This window comes from Ursus maritimus, unplaced genomic scaffold (assembly GCF_017311325.1).
Source record: "Ursus maritimus isolate PB19 unplaced genomic scaffold, ASM1731132v1 scaffold_14, whole genome shotgun sequence".
Taxonomy (NCBI): domain Eukaryota; kingdom Metazoa; phylum Chordata; class Mammalia; order Carnivora; family Ursidae; genus Ursus; species Ursus maritimus.
The window spans coordinates 49041010-49056494 of record NW_024423786.1 but is presented as its reverse complement, the minus strand read 5'-3'; positions in this window follow the sequence as shown (position 1 = coordinate 49056494).

Sequence of the window (15485 nt, the reverse complement as noted above, 5' to 3'; positions counted from 1 at the left end):
ATCCAGTTGACTGATGGTGCTGTTCAGTTCAACTCTGCCTGTCCTGATTTTCTGCCTACTTCCTATTAGAAGGCTGTTCAACTCTCCAGTGGATTCATTTACTTTTCTTTTTGCAGTTCTGTCAATTTTTGCCTAATATATTTTTGTCACTTTGTTGTTATATATACAAAAGATTGCTGTGTCTTTTTGAGACTGACCTCTTTACCATTATGTAACACCCATTTTTGTCCTAGAGTTTTCCTCCCCTCTCTGAAGTCTCCTTTGTCTGAAACTTACCTACGTCTGCTTTCTTTTGATTAATGTTAATATGGTGTTGGTCCTCATCCTGTTATTTTTTTTTAAAGATTTTATTTATTTATTCTAGAGATAGAGACAGCCAGTGCAGAGAGGGAACACAAGCAGGGGGAGGGAGGAAGAAGCAGCTCATAGCGGAGGAGCCTGACGTGGGCTCGATCCCATAACGCCTCGGGATCACGCCCCTGAGACGAAGGCAGACGCTAACTGCTGAGCCACCCAGGCGCCCTATCCCCTGTTATTTTCTAATCTATCTTGTTGTTAAAGTGACTTTCTTACAGACAAATAATTAGGTGTTATTTTTTTATCTGATAGGACAGTAACTGTTTTTCAGTTCTTATATTTAGACCATTGATGTTTAAAATGATTATCGATATAGTTGGATTAATATTTACCACCATTATTACCATTTTTTATTTGTTGAGTTTGTTCGTTGTCTTTTTAAAACATATTTTTAAGTTTATTTATTTATTTTAAAGATTTTATTTATTGAGAGAGTAGAGAGCACACACATACAGAGAGAGCACAAACAGGGTAAAGGGCAGAGGGAGGTTTACATGCAAACAACAAACCTGCTCCCACTGAGCAGGGAGCCCGGTGTTGGACTTCAACTTGGGGCCTCCAGGCTGAAGGCAGACGCTAACCAACTGGAGCCACCCAGGCGCCTTTGTTTCTCTTTTTGTCTTACATCTTTCTCTGCCTTCTGGCCTTTGTTGTTGTTGTTGGAGATTATTTATTTATTTGAGGGAGAGATAGTGACAGAGATAACGTAGAGACAGCACAATCGGGGGAGGAGAGGAGAAGCTGTCCCCTGCTGAGCAGGAGCTCTGAATGATCGGGCTCAATCCCAGAACCCCAGGATCATGATCTGAGCCGAAGGCAGAAGTTAACTGACTGAGCCACCCAGAGACCCCTCTGCCTTCTTGGTTCCTTAATTGAGCATTTTATGTGATTCCATTTTTTTCTCCTCTTTTCACATATCAGCAAGCTACACTTAAAAACTTTTAAATGGTTACTATTGAATTTGTGGTATGTAGTCATAATTAACCTCTGCAGTCTTTCCCAGTAGTACTATAGTACTTCACTGGCCCTATAAGTTCTCAGACAGAGCTCCCAATCTTTCCTCCTGGTACCTTGTATCTTTCATTCATTGCATTATCCATAAGGCATAATTACTGAATACCTTTGTTGCTATTGTTATTTTCAACATACTGTTATTTGCGGGATCAATTAATAGGAAAACAAATGATTTTCTTTTTCCCTTCATTTATTCATTCTCTAATGCTCTACTTTCCTGACCATTTTCCTTCTTTGTGATGAATTTCTTTTTATGAACACTTCTTGCAAAGCAGGTGTTATGGTGAGGTGACACATTCTCCTCTTAATTTTTATCTCCGAAGTCTCCTCACTTTTGAAGGATAATTTTGACACAGAACTCTGTGTAGCTGCCTTTATTTTCACACTTAAAGATTTCCCTCACTCTTTCGCTTGCATGATTTCTAAAAGGAACTGACTTGTTTCTTCAAGTAGCAGGAGACTTTTTATTTTGATGAAGTCCCAATAGTTTATTTTGCTTTGTTTCCTTTGCCTCAGGAAACATCTATAAAGAAGTTGCTATGGCTGATGTCAAAGAGGTTACTGCTCTGTGTTCTCTAGGATTTTTATGGTTTCAGGTCTCACATTTAGGTTTTTCATCCATATGAATTTATTTTTGTATAGTAAGGAAGTGGTCCAGTTTCATTCTTTTGCGTGTTCCTCTTCAGTTGCTGTCCCAACACCATTTGTTGAAGAGACTGTCTTTTTCCCCATTGGATAATCTTTCCTGTTTTGTCAAAGATTAATTGACCCTATAGTTGTGGATCCAATTTCTGGGTTTTCTCTTCTGTTTTTGCTGGATCGATGTCTATTTTTGTGCCAGTACCATACTGTTTGATCACTACAGCTTTGTAACATAACTTGAAGTCTGGACTTGTGATGCCTCCAGCTTTGCTTTTTCAAGGTTGCTTTGGCTATTCTGGGTCTTTCTGGTTCCATACAAATTTTAGGATTGTTCCAGTTTTGTGAAAATGCTGGTGATATTTTGATAGGGATTGCATTGACCGTGTAGATCGCTTTGGGTAGTATAGTATTTTAACAATATTTGTTCTTCCAATTCATAAGCATGGAATGTCTTTCCATTTTTTTGGTGTCCTCTTTTCTTCAATTTCTTTCTTTCATCAGTGTTTTATAGTTTTCAGAGTACAGATCTTTTACCTCTTTGGTTAGGTTTATTCTAGTATCTTACTGTTTTTGGTGCAACTAAATGGGATTGATTCCCTTGATTTCTTTCTTTCTACTGCTTCATTATTGGTGTATAGAACAGATTTCTGTATGTTGATTTTGTGTTTTGCAACTCTACTGAATTTGTTCATCAGTTCTAGCAGGGTTTTTTTGGTGGAGTCTTTCAAGTTTTATATATAGCATATCATGTCATCTCAAATAGTGAACGTTTTACTTCTTTCCTGCCAATTTGGATGCCTTTATTTCCTTTTGTTGTCTGATTGCTGTGGCTAGGACTTCCAGTAAATGACAGTGGTAGAGTGGACATCCCCGTCTTGTTCCTGATTGTAGAGGAAAACCTCTCAGTTGTTCCTCTCCCTGGAGGATAATATTAGCTGTAGGGTTTTTTTGTATATGGCTCTTTTTATTATGTTGAGGTATGTTCCTCTAACCTATTCTTTTTGTTGAGGATTTTATCATGAATGGATGTTATACTTTGTCAAATGCTTTTTCTGCATCTATTGAAACGATCATATGGTTCTTTTTATTAATGTGGTGTATCACATGATTGATTTGCAAATATTGAACCACCCTTGGCAACTCCAGGAATAAATCCCACTTGATTGTGGTAAATAATTCTGCTTCTTTCTTCTTTCTTCTTTTCTTTCTTTCTTTCTTTCTTTCTTTCTTTCTTTCTTTTTCTTTCTTCTTCCTTCTTATTTTTATTTATGGTTTATTATTTTTTATTTAAATTCAAATTAGTTAACATATAGTGTACTATTAATTTCAGGGGTAGAATTAATAGTGATTCATCACTTGCAAAATAAAACCCAGTGCTCATTACAGCAAGTGCCGTCTTAATGCCCATTACCCAATTACACAATCCCCCACCCTCTTCCTCTCCAGCAACCCTCAGTGTGTTCTCTATAATTAAGAGTCTCTTATGTTTGCCCCGTCTCTGTTTTTTATCTTATTTTCCTTCTCTTCCTGGGTTCATTGCTTTGTTTCTTAAATTCCACATATGAGTGAAATCATGGTATTTGCTCTTTCTGACTTATTTCACTTAGCATAATATACTCTAGTTCCCTCCATGTCATTGCAAATGGCAAGATTTCATTCTTTTTGATGGCTGAGTAATATTCCTTTATATATTGTGTGTATATACACACACACCCCACATCTTTGCATCATTCATCAGTGATGGACATTAGGCTTTTTCCATATTTGGCTATTGTTGACTTACTGCTCTAAACATTGGGGTGATGTGTCCCTTCGGTCACTATTGTTTGTATCTTTGGATAAATACCTAGTAGTGCAATTGCTGGGTCATAGGGTAGCTCTATTTTTACATCTTGAGGAACCTCCACACTGTTTTCCAGAGTGGCTGTACCAGCTTGCATTCCCACCCAACATGTAGAGGGTTCCCCTTTCTCTGCATCCTGCCACAACATTTGTTGTTTCCTGACTTGTTAATTTTAGCCATGTTGACTGGTGTGAGGTGGTATCTCATTATGGTTTTGATTTGTTTTTCCCTGATGCCCAGTGATATTGAGCATTTTTTCATGTGTCTTTTGGCCATTTCTATGTCTTCTTTGGAGAAATGTCTGTTCATGTCTTCTGCCCATTTCTTGACTTGATTATTTGTTCTTTGGGTGTTGAGTTAGATAAGTTCTTTATCTACTAGCCCTTTATCTGATATATCATTTGCAAATATCTTCTCCCATGCTGTTGGCTGTCTTTTGGTTTTGTCGACTTTTTCCTTTGTGGTGCAAAAGCTTTTATCTTAATGAAGTCCTAATAGTTCATTTTTGCCTTTGTTTTCCTTGCCTTTGGAGACGTGGCTAGCAAGAAGTTGCTGTGGCCGAGGTCACAGAGGTTGCTGCCTGTGTTCTCCTCCAGGATTTTGATGGATTACTGTCTCACGTTTAGGTCTTTCACCTATTTTGAGTCTATTTTTGTGTATGGTGTAAGGAAATGGTCCAGTTTCATTCTTCTGCATGTGGCTATCTGATTTTCCCAACACCATTTGTGGAAGAGACTTTTTTCCATTGGATATTCTTTCCTGCTTTGTCGAAGATTAGTTGACCATAGAGTTGAGGGTCCATTCTTGGGTTTTCTATTCTGTTCCGTTCATCTATGTGTCTGTTTTTGTGCCAATATCATACTGTCTTGATGATTACAGCTTTGTAGTAGAGCCTGAAGTCTGGAATTGTGATGCCACCAGCTTTGGTTTTCTTTTTCAACATTCCTTTAGCTATTCAGGGTCTTTTCTAGTTCCATACAAATTTTAGGATTATTTGTTCCAGTTCCGTGAAAAACAGTTGATGGTATTTTGCTAGGGATTGCATTGAATGTGTAGATTGCTGTAGGTAGCATAGACATTTTAACAATATTTGTTCTTCTAATCCATGAACATGGAAAGTTTTTGCATTTCTTTGTGTTTTCCTCAATTTGTTTCGTGAGTGTTTTGTAGCTTTCTGAGTATAGATTCTTTACTTCTTTGGTTAGGTTTATTCCTAGGTATCTTATGGTTTTGGGTGTGATTGTAAATGGGATCAACTCCTTAATTTCTCTTTTTTCTGTCTCATTGTTAGTGCATAGGAATGCAACTGATTTATGTGCATTGATTTTATATCCTGCCATTTTGCTGAATTCCTGTATGAGTTCTAGCAATTTTGGGGTGAAGTCTTTTGGGTTTACCACATAGAGTATCATGTCATCTGCAAAGAGTGAGAGCTTGACTTCTTTGCCAATTCGGATGCCTTTTATTTCTTTTTGTTGTCTGATTGCTGAGGTTAGGACTTCTAGTACTATGTTGAATAGCAGTGGTGATAGTGGACATCCCTGCTGTGTTCCTGACCTTAGGGGAAAAGCTTTCAGTTTTTCCCCATTGAGAATGATATTTGCTGTGGGTTTTTCACGGTGGATTTTATGATATTAAGATATGTACTCTCTATCCTTACACTGTGAAGAGTTTTAATCAAGAAGGATGCTGTACTTTGTCAAATGCTTTTTCTGCATCTATTGAAAGGATCATATGGCTCCTGTCTTTTATTAATGTAGTGTATCACATTGATTGATTTGTGGATGTTTAACCAACCTTGCAGCCCAGGAATAAATTCCACTTGGTCATGGTGAATAATCCTTTTAATGTACTGTTGGATCCTCCTGGCTAGTATTTTGTTGAGAATTTTTGTATCCTTGTTCATCAGGGATATTGGTCTGTAATTCTCCTTTCTGGTGGGGTCTCTGTCTGGTTTTGGGATCAAGGTAATGCTGGCCTCATAGAAAAGTTTGGAAGTTTTCCTTCCATTTAAATTTTTTGAAAAAAAATTTTTTTGAAACAGCTTCAGAAGAATAGGTATTAATTCTTCTTTAAATCTTTGGTAGAATTCTCCTGGGAAGCCATCTGGCCCTGGGCTCTTGTTTGTTGGGAGATTTTTGATGACTGCTTCAATTTCCTTGCTGGTTATTGGTCTGTTCAGGTTTCCTATTTCTTCTTGGTTCGGTTTGGTAGTTTATGTCTCTGGGAATGCATCCATTTCTTCCAGATTGCTTAATTTGTTAGCATATGGTTGCTCATAATATGTTCTTAAAATGTTTGTATTTCTTTGGTGTTGGTTGTGATATCTCTTTCACTCATGATTTTATTTATTTGGGTCCTTTCTCTTTTCTTTTTGATAAGACTGGCCAGGGGTTTATCAGTCTTATTAATTCTTTCAAAGAACCAGCTCCTAGTTTCATCGATCTGTTCTGTTCTTTTGGTTTCTATTTCATTGACTTCTGCTCTAACCTTTATTATTTCTCTTCTCCTGCTGGGGTTTAGGCTTTATTTGCTGTTCTTTCTCCAGCTCTTTTAGGTGTAGGGTTTGGTTGTGTATTTGAGAACTTTCTTCTTTCTTGAGAAAGGCTTGTAGTGCTATATACTTCCCTCTTAGGACCGCCTTTGCTGCACCCCAAAGATTTTGAACAGTTGTGTTTTCACTTTCATTTGTTTCCATGAATTTTTAAAATTCTTCTTTAATTTCCTGATTGACCCATTCATTCTTTAGTAGGATGCTCTTTAGCCTCCAGGTATGTGAGTGCGTTCCAACTTTCCTCTTGTGATTGAGTTCCAGTTTCAAAGCATTGTGGTCTGAAAATATGCAGGGAATGATCCCAATATTTTGGTACCAGTTGAGACATGATTTGTGACCCAGGATGTGATCTATTCTGGAGAATGTCCCATGTGCACTCGAGAAGAATGTGTATTCTGTTGCTTTGGGATGGAATGTTCTGGGTATATCTGTGAAGTACATCTGGTTCAGTGTGTCATTCAAAGGACTTCTTTCCTTGTTGATCTTCAGCTTAGGTGATCTGTCCATTGCAGTGAGGGGGGGTGTTAAAGTTCCCTACTATTATTGTATTATTATTATTGTGTTTCTTTGATTTTTGTTATTAATTAGCTGCTCCCATATTAGAGGCATAAATATTTACAATTGTTAGATCTTCTTGTTGGATAGACCCTTTAATTATGATATAGTGTCCTTCCTCATCTCTTATTACAGTCTTTGGCTTAAAATCTAATTTATCTGATATAAGGATTGCCACCCCAGCTTTCTTTTGATGTTCATTAGCATGATAAATGCCACCCCTTCACTTTCAATCTGGAGGTGTCATTGGGTCTAAAATGAGTCTCTTGCAGACAGTGTATCTATGGGTCTTGCTTTTTTATCCAGTCTGCTACCCTATATCTTTTTATTGGGGCATTTAGCCCATTTACATTGAGTAACTATTGAAAGATATGAATTTAGTGCCATTGTATTGCCTGTAAAGTGACTGTTACTGTATATTGTCTCTGTTCCTTTCTGGTCTGTGTTACTTTTGGGCTCTTTCTTTGCTTAGAGGACCCCTTTTAATATTTCTTCTAGGGCTGGTTTGGTGATCACAAATTCTTCTAGTTTCTGTTTGTCCTGGAAGCTTTTTATCACTCCCATTTTGAATGACATCCTAGCTGGATAAAGGATTCTCGACTGCATATTCTTCTTGTTTAGCACCCTGAATATATCATGCCAGGCCTTTCTGGACTGCCAGGTCTCTGTGGATAGGTCTGCTGCCAATCTAATGTTTCTATCCTGTAGGTTACAGACCTCTTGTCCCGAGCTTCTTTTGGGATTTTCTCTTTGTCTCTGAGATTTGTAAGTTTCATTATTACATGTCTGGGCGTTGACACATTTTTATTGATTTTGAGGGGGGTTCTCTATGCCTCCTGGATTTGGATGCCTGTTTCCTTCCCCAGATTAGGGAAGTTCTCCACTATAATTTGCTCCAATATACCTTCTGCCCCTCTCTCTTTCCTCTTCTTCTGGCATCCCAATTATTCTAATATTGTTCTGCTTTATGGTATACCTTATCCCTTGAATTCTCCCCTCATGATCCAGTAGTTGTTTATCTCTCTCTTTCTCAGCTTCTTTATTCTCCGTCATTTGGTCTTCTATATTCTCTCCTGCCTCATTTACCCTAGCACTTAGAGCCTCCATTTTTTATTGCATCTCATTAATAGCCTTTTTGATTTCAACTTGGTTAGATTTTCGTTCTTAAAACTGGCATTCTTATTTGTCTCCCAGTAAATAAGTCTGAGTGGCAGGCTCAGATGTATCTGTGGTCTTCATAATTTCAACATTCCCATTGACCTTGATACCAGCCTGTTGGAGGGCAGTACAAAGAGCAGCAACATGTCTCCCATACTGCAGGTGATATTTCATCCTGTTCTCAATGAAACTGTAGAAAATGCACAAATGTGAATGACCCATACACTTTCATAGCATTTATACCCCAACATCTGATATGCATGTGTCTGTACTCTGACATAAAGACTCATGACCTAGCCCTAAGGCAAGACAGTAAATGTATATTGTTGTGACTGCCAAGTAAAGGCAAATGGATTCTGATGAATTCTACTGGCAGAGATGAGCTAAGAGCAGAAGCTGCATACCAGATGCCATGGGCCTTCTTTGATTGCCCCAGTAATGATACCATATTATTAATGTCTCAAACTATTTAAGTGTGTGATATTCTAAACTCTTTCCATAGTTTTGTTAACAAGCAAACATGTGAATTAAAAAAAGAAGGTGGTAAAAAAAAAAACCACCCCTATATCTTTCAGGGAGTTGTTTTATAGAATTTACCTCTACAATTCCTGGATGAGGTTACTTCTGGGTTACTGTCTTGGTTGGGGAACAGATAAAGAAGCATCCATTTAGCCTTTCTCACCAGAACGTGCCTCAACAAACATGTTAGGAAACCAACATAGGTATTTTGCCAGTTAATAATTACATCTGTGTTTTAAGAAAGATTTTAGTTATTTATTTTTTAGAGAGAGAGAACATATGAGTGAGCAGGGGAGGGCACTGTGGGGGAGGGAGAGGGAAAGAATCTCAAGCAGACTCCATGCTGAGAGCAGGGCCCAGTTCCAGGACCCTGAGATCATGACCCAAGCCAAACCAGGAGTCAGACTCTCAACCGATTGAGCCACCCAGGTGCCCCTAATTATATCTATTTTTAACCATACATTTTGGGTCTGAGAGGCCCACTTTGGAGGGCAGTCTGACAGTTTCTTGTCTTACCATATGATCCAGAAGTTGTGCCCAAATGAGTTGAAAACTTATGTTGACCCAAAAACGTGCACACACACATGCACAGAAGCTTTATTCACATATACCGAAAACTAGAAGCATCTGGGAGGCCCCTCAAATGGTGAATGGAGAAACAAATTGTGGTACATACAAATAATGGAATTTTCTTCAGTGGTAAAATGAAATGAGCTATCAAGAAAAGACATGGGGAGCATGAAATACACATTAAGTGGGGAAAAAAAAATCCCATCCCCAAAGGCCATATTCTGTTTAATTCCAATTATATGATATTCTGGAAAAGGCAAAACTATGGAAGCAGTGGATACCAAGGATTTGAAAAACAGGGATGGGGGATTGGTAGGTGAGTAGGTGACATATGCAACACAAAAAAATTAGCTGTAATGTAAACTGTAGACTTTAGTTAATAATAATATACTGATATTGGTTCATCAATTAGAACAAATGCACCACACTAAAGCAAGATGTTAGAAATGGAGGAAAATACACAAGGGAAAGGGAGAAGGGGTATATTTCCTTTTATTGTCTATGATATAGTATGATATGTTCATTGTCAAGTTGAGGAATTTCCACTCTATTTCTAGAATATCAATATATTTTTTTAATCAGCAGTGGATGCTGGATTTGTCAAATGCTTTTTCTGTCTCTATTGATATAATCCTATGATTCTTTTCTCCTTTAGCCTTTTGCTGTGATGAATTACTTTAGTTGATTTTCAAATGTTGATACTAGTGCCTACCTGGAATAAGCTGCATTTGGTCAGGGTATATGGTACTTATACATTGTTAGATTCAATTTGCTAATAAATTATTATTTTTGCATTTATGTTCATGAGAATGTTAATCTGAATTTCTCCTTTCTTAGAATGTCTTTGGTTTTGGTATTAAAGTAATCGTGGTCGTATAGGATGACTTAGGGAGTGCTCCATTTCTAGTTTGTGGAAAAAAATGAAAAGAATTGATATGTTTCTTCCTTAAATGTTTAGAATTCACCAGTGAATTCATCTGCGCCTGGTGCTTTTTTGGGGGGGGGGAGTAATTAATTATTGATTCAATTACTTTAATAGCTACAGGTCTATTTAGACCTGTGTGTGTGTGTGTGTGTGTGTGTGTGTGGTTTTTGGTAGATTGTGTCTTTCAAGAAATTGGTCCAGTTGATCTAGGTTATCAAATATGTGGGCATGGTGTTGTTAGTATTCCTCTGTTATCCCTTTAATTCCCATGAAATCAGTTGTGATGGCCTCTTTCATTTATGATATTAACAATTTGTCATCTTTTTCTTGGTTACCCTGGTGAGAGCTTGATAATTTCATTTATTTTTTAAAAATAAACATCTTTGTTTTTATTGATTTTTTTTTGTCTATTAATTTCCTGTTTTCACGTTCACTGGTTTGTGTTTTAATCATTCATTTCTTCTGACTCCTTTTTCTCTAGTTTCCAAAAGTGGAAGATTATATTTTCTGTTTCTAATGTATGCATTTGAATATCAATTTCTCCGTAAGCAGTGCTTAAATTATTGCATCCCACACATTTTGATAAGATATATTTGTTTTCCATTAGCTGAAATATTTAATTTTTGAAAAAAAATTTTTTTTAAACTTAGCAACATGATGCATTTTTTAAAAATTTTATTTATTTATTCAACAGAGACAGAGACAACCAGCAAGAGAGGGAACACAAGCAGGGGGAGTGGGAGAGGAAGAAGCAGGCTCATAGCGGAAGAGCCTGATGTGGGGCTCGATCCCAGATTGCTGGGATCACGCCCTGAGCCGAAGGCAGACGCTCAACCGCTCTGCCACCCAGGTGCCCCTAATTTTTGAAAAAATTTTTAATATTTTTTTATGTTAGTCACCATACAGTACATCCCTGGTTTTTGATGTAAAGTTCCATGATTCATTAGTTGCGTATAACACCCAATGCACCATGCAATACGTGCCCTCCTTACTACCCATCACCAGCCTATCCCATTCCCCCACCTCCCTCCCCTCTGAAGCCCTCAGTTTGTTTCCCAGAGTCCATAGTCTCTCATGCTTCATTCCCCCTTCTGATTACCCCCCTTTCTTTATCCCTTTCTTCCCCTACTGATCTTCCTACTTCTTATGTTCCATAAATGAGTGAAACCATATGATAATTGTTTTTCTCTGCTTGACTTATTTTGCTTATCATTATCTCCTCCAGTCCTGTCTATGTTGCAGCAAATGTTGAGAAATCGTTCTTTTTGATGGCTGAGTAATATTCCATTGTATATATGGACCACATCTTCTTAATCCAGTCATCTGTCGAAGGGCATCTCTGCTCCTTCACGATTTAGCTATTGTGAACAATGCTGCTATGAACATTGGGGTGCATATGGCCCTTCTCTTCACTACGTCTGTATCTTTGGGGTAAATACCCAGTAGTGCAATTGCTGGATCATAGAGTAGCTCAATTTTTAACTTTTTAAGGGATCTCCACACTGTTTTCCAGAGGACAAAATAACCTCTAGCCCTGCACCAACATTGTAAGAGGGATCCCTTTCTCCACATCCTCTATCAACAATTAGTTGTTTCCTGCCTGCCACTTTTTGCCATGCTAACTGGTGTAAGGTGGTATCTCAGTGTGGTTTTGATTTTAATTTCCCTGATGGATAATGATTTTGAACATTTTTTCATGTGTCTGTTAGCCATTTGTATGCCTTCATTGGAAAAGTGTCTGTTCATATCTTCCCATTTTATGATTTGTTTATTTGTTTCTCATGTATTGGTTTTGAGAAGTTCTTTGTAGATCTTGGATACCAGTCCTTTATCTGTAGTGTCATTTGCAAATATATTCTCCCATTCCGTGGGCTTCCTCTTAGTTTTGTTGGACTGTTTCCTTGGCTGTGCAGAAGCTTTTTATCTGATGAAGTCCCATAAGTTCATTTATCTTTTGTTTCTCTTGCCTTGTGAGAGTATGTCAGAAAAAGTTTGCTGCTGGCCGTATGTCATGAGAGGTTGCTGCCTATGTTCTCCTCTAGAATTTTGATGGATTCCTGTCTCACATCGAGGTCTTTCTCATCCATTTGAGTTTATTTTTGTGTATGGTGGAGAGAGTGGTCAAGTTTCATTCTTTGCATGTAGGTCCAATTTTCCCAGCACCATTTATTGAAGAGACTGTCTTTTCCACTGATGGTTTTTCACGCTTTATCAACATATAGCTGTGCCAAAGATTGCTCAGGTCCATTCTGGGTTTTATTCTGTTCCATTGGTCTTTGTGTCTGTTCTTTTGTGCCAGTACCAGCTGTCTTGTGATCACAGCTTTTGTAGTACAGCTCGAAAATGTGCATTGGATGCCCCCAGCTTTGTTTTTCCTTTTCAGAAATTCCTTGGAGTCAGGGGCCTTTTCTGTTTCCATACAAATTTAAGGACTGTTTGTTCCAGTTCTTTGAAAAATGTCATTGGTATTTTAGATCGGATATAAGTGAGTGGTAGATTGCTCTGGGTAGATGGACAGTTTAACTATGTTAATTCTTCCGATCCATGAGCATGGAGCGTATTTTTATCTTTTTATGTCTTCTCAATGTCTTTCAAGAGTGATTTATAGTTTCTTGAATATAGGTCCTTTCGCTCTCTGGTTGAAGTTAATTCCATGTTACGATGGTCTTTTGGTGCTACTAAATGGGATGGATTCCTTAATTTTCTCTTCAGCCTCGTTATTCGTGTATAGAAATGTGCAACGATGTTACTGAGATGATTTTGTATCCCGCACATTACTGACTGCTCTATAACTTACTAGGATTTGAGGAGTCTGATTCTTGGGTTTTCCATATATAGAGTATCATGTCATCTGAAGAGAGATCATTCTTGACTTTCCTGCCATTATGGATACCTTTGATCCTTTTGTTGTCTGATTGCTGTTGACAGGACTTCTAGTACTATGTTGAATAATAGTGTGAGATCAGGGCATCCTTTAGGTTTGATCCATGGAAAGGCTTCAAGCTTTTCCCCATTGAATAGATTTATTGCTAAGGCTTTTCATAGGTGGCTATGAGATTTAAAATGCACTCTCTATTCCTACTCTTGAAGGGTTTTAATCAGGAAAGGATGCTGTATTTTGTCAAATGCTTTTTGCTGCAATCACTGAGAGGATCATATGGTTCCTGAGTCTTTTCTGCTGATATGATGTATCATGACTGTCGATTATCATTGAATCATTATCGGCTTGCATCCTAGGCATGAACCCACTTGTCATGATGGATAATCCTTTAAATTGACTGTCCTGAGTATGGCAAGATCTCAGTTGAGGATTTTGGTACGTCCATATTCATTTAGGAAATCTGGTCTGTAATTTCCTTTGATGGGGTCTTGCCTGGTTTGGGGATCAAGGTGGCAGGCCTCATAGAATGAGTTTGAGCTTTCCTTCTGTTTCTATTTTTTGAAATAGCTTTAGGAGAATAGGAATTATTTCTTCTTTTGAATGTTTGGTAGAATTCCCCAGGAAAACCATTCCGGCCTGGAGTTTCGTTATTTGGAAGGTTGTTTATCACTGACTCAATCTCTTCATAATTAATTGGCCTGTTTAAGAAATCAATTTCTTCCTGTTTCAGTCTTGGTAGTTTATAGGTTTCCAGGAAGGCCTCCATCTCTTCCAGATTGCTTAATTTTTTGGCATAGCTGTGATAATAGTTTCTAATAATCCTTCCAATTCATTGTTCATGACCTCTCCTTTTTCATTCATAATTTTAATAATCTGGGTCCTTTCTCTTTTCTCTTGGATAAGTCTTGCCAGTGGTCTGTCAATTTTATTGATTCTCTCAAAGAACCAGCTTCTAGTCCTGTTGATTTGCTCTACTGTGTTTCTGGTTTCTAATTCATTGATTTGCTGCTCCTTATCTCTAACTGTTCCTCGTGAGTGGATTAGGCCTGTCCCCTCTTTGTTCCAGCTTTTGAGCTTATAATGATAAAAACCTGTACGGATTTCTATTTTTTATGAGGCTTGGATGGCTATGTATTTCCCCCTTAGGACTGCCTTTGCAGTATCCCATAGGTTTTGGACTGTTGTGTTTTCATTCTCGTTGGTCTCCATAAATTGTTTAAATTGATTTTTGATTTCCTGGTTTATCGAATCATTCTTGAGCAGGATGGTTCTTAGTTTCCAAGTGTCTGAGTTTCTTCCAAATTTGTCCTTGTGATTGAGTTCCAATTTCAAAGCATTGTGGTCTGAGAATATGCAGGGAATAATTTCAGTCTTTTGGTATCGGTTGAGACCTGTTTTGTGACCCAGAACATGGTCTATTCTTGAGAATGTTCCATGGGCATTCGAATAGAATGAGTATTCTTTTGTTCTGGGGTGTAGTGTTCTATATATATCTATGAGGTCCATATGGTCTAGTATGGCAATCAAAGCTCTTGTTTCTTTGTCGATTTTCTGCTTAGGTGATCTGTCTATTGCTGATAGTGGAGTGTTGAAGTCCCCACTATAAACATACTTTTATCTATATGTCTCTTTTTTCTGGTTAAGAGTTGGCTTATGTATCTTGCTGCTCCCCTGTTGGGGGCATAGATATTTATAATTGTCATATCCACTTGTTGGATACATCCTCTAAGAATAATATAGTGTCCTTCTGTATCTCTAACTACAGTCTTTAGTTTAAAATCCAATCTGTCTGATATGAGAATTGCTACCCCAGCTTTCCTTTGAGGTCCATTGGCATGAAAAATGGTTTTCCATCCCTTTACTTTCAGTCTGGATGTATCTTCAGGTTCAAAATGAGTCTCTCGTAGACAGCAAATGGATGGGTCATGTCTTTTTATCCAATCTGCAACCCTGTGGTGTTTTATGGGAGCATTTAGGCCTTTCACATTTAGAGTGATTATTGAGAGAGATGATTTTAATGATGTCATGTTGCCTGTAAAGTCTTTGTTTCTATAGATTGTAACTTTCTGTTTTGTATCACTATTGGGGCCTTTTTACTTTTCTAGAACCTCCCTTAATATCTCCCTGTAGGGCTGGTTTCGTGGTTACGAAATTGGTCAGTGACTGGCGATTCTGGAAGGTCCTTATCTCTCCATCAATTCTGAATGACAGCCTTGCTGGATAAAGGATCCCTGGCTGCATGTTTTTCTCTGAAAGAGCTTTAAAAATGCCCCCCCCCAACCCTTTCTCTCATTCCAGGTCTGTGTAGACAGGTCTGACGTAATCCTGATACTTTTGCCTTGGTACGTGAGAAATTTCTTTGCCCTGGCCGCTTTCAATACTGTATCCTTGGATCTAATATTTGAGAATTGCACTATGACGTGACGTGGCATAGGTTTGTCGTGGTTGAAGTTGGGAGGGGTCCTCT